The following is a 3,880-nucleotide window of genomic DNA, read 5'->3' as shown; positions in this document are numbered from 1 at the left end:
ATACTGTTGTTTTTCTTCAGGTTGCATAAATCTTTTGCCTTTTACTAAAGATTTCCATGGAGAGGAACAACTCTGAGTTTTTAACTGATTTCTTGAGGCTTTGCTTTGGCAGGGTTAGTTTAAAAACAATCATTCATTTCCCACTCCCATAAGTTTCAAAGTTTTATCTTTTTAAAAAAATGCTTCTGGTAATTATTGTTAGGTAAGCTAAGTGCACGCAGGTGGCAGAGCAGGTGACACAGAGATGTGGTCAAAAGCTGAGGGCTAGGACCAATAAGAACAGAGGAAAGAAACCACAACAGCAGGAACTTGAGGTTAGGGACTTTTCCTGACCAGGAGCATGTGCAGAAGCTAAGAGCTTGTGACTGACAGTAAACTTTACCCCATTAACATACTAAAAATCACACCCACCTGCACCATGACAGTTTACAAATGCCATGGCAACCCTCGGAAGTTACCCCATAGGATCAGAAAAGAGGAGGAACCCCAATTCAAAGAACTCTCCACCCCTTTCTTAGAAATATCATGAATACTCCACCCCCAGCTTAGCATAAAATTGGGGAACCAACATAAAAAGGAGAAACGTCATTATGTTCAGGGTCTTCTCCACTCATGGGGACAGACCCGTTCTTCTTTCTCTAGGACATACTTTCACTTTGTACCCTTCGCTTTGCAATAAAGGCTGCTTGCTTCATGTCTGTCATCACTCTGTCACACACGCCCTGCTTGTGATTCTTCCAAGCAAGCAGCCAAAGAACCAGGACATCTCTCTCCAACACAATCCCAACCCCAACAGTTATCTTAGAAATTACAACATGTGGCCGGGTGCGGTGGCTCATGCCTGTAATCCTAGCACTCTGGGAGGCTGAGGCCGGTGGATCATTTGAGCTCAGGAGTTCGAGACCAGCCTGAGCAAGAGCAAGACCCCATCTCTACTGAAAATAGAAAGAAATTAGCTGCACAACTAAAAAAAAAAAATATATATATATATACAAAAAATTAGCCAAGTGTGGTGGTGCATGCCTGTGGTCCCAGCTACTCGGGAGGCTGAGGCAGGAGGATTGCTTGAGCCCAGGAGTTTGAGGTTGCTGTGAGCTAGGCTGATGCCATGGCACTCTAGCCTGGGCAACAGAGTGAGACTCTGTCTCCAAAAAAAAAAAAAATTACAACATACATCCATGACTTATCAAATGCTAATATTAATCTTTACCTTTATCCTCCTCCCAGATAATGCAAAGACCCTGGAACACTAAAATCTGTTCAACTCTCCCAATTTACGTGCTATTGTCATTTATTATTTTTTGTTGTTGTTGTAAAAAGCCATAAATTTATCATCTTAACCATTTTTAAGTGTGCAGTTCAGTAGAGGTAGTATGTTTACATTGATTTCTAGAACAAGATGTTTAGAACTTTATCTTGCAAAACTGAAACTATAGGTTTATTTTAATATTCTATATATTAATGTTTAATGTCACAAGACTTTATCATTATTATTTTATCTAGTCAGCATTTATTTAGAACCTATATTGTTACCACTTTATTTGTTCTTAATTCCTACTATATTTCTGAGGTTCTGTTTGGGATCATTATCTTTCTGCCAAAAGGACAATGTTTAAAACTTCCTTTAGTAGGTGTCTGCTGATGGTAAATTCTCTCAGGTTTTGTTGGCCTGAAAATGTTTTGTTTTCTTTAGTGAAATTTGTTTTCACTGGTGTAGAATTCTAAGTTGACAGTTACTTTCTTTTAGCATCTTGAAGATTGCTTTTCACTGTCTTCTGACTCCCAAAGCTGTAGGTGAGAATTCATCTGTCATTCTAATTATTGCTTCATTTAGGGTAAATAATCTTTATTTTCTGTCCACTTTTAAGATTTTTCAACACTCCAGGGCCTGCCTACCTGCCTTCGCACCTTCCCAGCTTCCTGCCATCCTTGCCAGCACTATGCTCAGAAAGGCCTTGATTTTCTCTGCCTTGTGTGCCCTGGCTATGACTTTTCCTTCACTACCTCCAGAATCAACCACTGACCTACTAGAATCAACTACAGACCTAGACTTGACCACACACATATACGTGGAGAATGTGCAGGCTGTTGAATTCTCTGCTGATGTGGAGTCAGCCACCTCCCCCTTTGTGGAAGAAGTCACCAAGGCCACAGCTGATTACAATACAGTTCAGACAGAGACTTTCATGAGTACAGATTTTGTAGATGTCACTGCTGTTTATTCTGAAGAGCTCCTGATTGGAACACCAGACCAGTCCAGCACCTCCATGGGAAGCAATGAACATATCTCAGTGCATGCTTAAAATGAAACAAATTCTCCATTAGCTGTGACTACCACTGTGCTATCCACCACTTTCTACTTTTTTTTTTTTTACTTTTTTTTTTTTTTCGAGACAGAGTCTTGCTCTGTCGCCCTGGGTAGAGTGCAGTGGCATCATCCTAGCTCACTTCACTGTAATCTCAAACTCTTGGGGTCAAGCGATCCTCCTGCCTCAGCCTCCTGAGTAGCTGGGACTACAGGTGCGTGCCACCATGCCCAACTATATTTTTCTATTTTTGGTAGAAACGGGTCTTGTTCTTGTTCAGGCTGGTCTTGAACTCCTGACCTCAAGGGATACTCCTGCCTCAGACTCCCAGAGTGCTAGGATTACAGGTGTGAGCCACTGCACCTGGCCTGTCCACTGCTTCCTAAGAAGATTCTACGCTTTTGAACAAGCCTACCGCTACACTATAGAAGATTGCATAATTGTAGAAAACAAAAGAAACAGGATGGACCCCACTGAGGGGCAACAGGCATTGATCCTGGCTAAGTGGAGTGAAATGTACACAGATGGGGAAGGCTGTTTCATAGCTGGGATCCATTTAATATGGGCTCAATAAATGCTCGTTTGAATTGGAAAAAAAGATTTTTCTCTTTCATTTTGACTTTTTGAAGTTTAACTCTAATATGTCAGGCATAGATTTTTTTTTTCCTACATAGTCCTCAATGGGCTTCTTAAATTAGTCTATTGATTTTCTTTCATCAATTCTGAGAAATTCTCAGCTTTTATCTCTTGATATATTCTCTCTTCCCCTTTATTTCTCTTTTCTTTCTGAACTCCCATTAAGCATATATTAGCCCTTCTCACTAAATCCTTTGTGTATCTCATTCTTAAAACAAAATAGATCTTATTTTTAAGACTAGTTTTAGGTTTACAGCAAAATTTAGCAGAAAGTGCAGAGTTCCCATATATCCCTTCCCCAACACATGCACAACGTTCCCTACCATCCCCACCCCCCAGCAAAGGTACATTTGTTACAATTGACGAACTGATATTGACACATCATTATCTCCCCAAATGTGTAGTTTTACATTAGAGTTCACTCTTGGTATTGTATATTCTGTGGGTTTGGATGAATGTGTATGACATGTATCCACCATTACAACATCACACAGAATAGTTCACTGCCCTAAAATTCCTCTGTGCTCCACCTAGTCATCCCTCCCTCCCTGCAAACCCTGACAAAAACTGATCTTTTCACTGTCTCCATAGTTTTGTCTTTCCCAGGATGTCATATTGTTGGAATCATACAGTATGTTGCCTTTTCAGATTGCTTTCTTTCACTCAGTCATATGCATTTAATGTTCTCCATGTCTTTTTATGGCTTGATAGCTCATATCTTTTAGCACTGTATACTATTGCATTGTCTGGATATACCCCATCTATTCACCTACTGAAGGACATCTTGTTTGCTTCCAAGTTTTGGCAATTATGAATAAAAATGGCTTGCTCATTTTTCTGTGTTTCCCACATTTTACTTCAATTTTGAAAGATATTTTCACCTGTACAGAAGTGGCATAACTAAATTAGCAGTTACTTTCTTTTAGTAACTTGAAGAT

General features: G+C 39.9%; 1 non-coding gene across 1 annotated transcript; it reads left to right on the top strand.

The window, feature by feature from the left end:
* On the top strand, nucleotides 1–116 carry LOC123628926. Its single transcript, XR_006731806.1, has one exon. It is a non-coding gene; the product is annotated as a U5 spliceosomal RNA (small nuclear RNA).
* The last annotated feature ends 3,764 nt before the right edge of the window (nucleotides 117–3,880 follow it).

The sequence above is a fragment of the Lemur catta genome, chromosome X, assembly GCF_020740605.2.
Source record: "Lemur catta isolate mLemCat1 chromosome X, mLemCat1.pri, whole genome shotgun sequence".
Taxonomy (NCBI): Eukaryota; Metazoa; Chordata; class Mammalia; order Primates; family Lemuridae; genus Lemur; species Lemur catta.
This window is presented reverse-complemented; position numbering and strand designations above follow the sequence as displayed.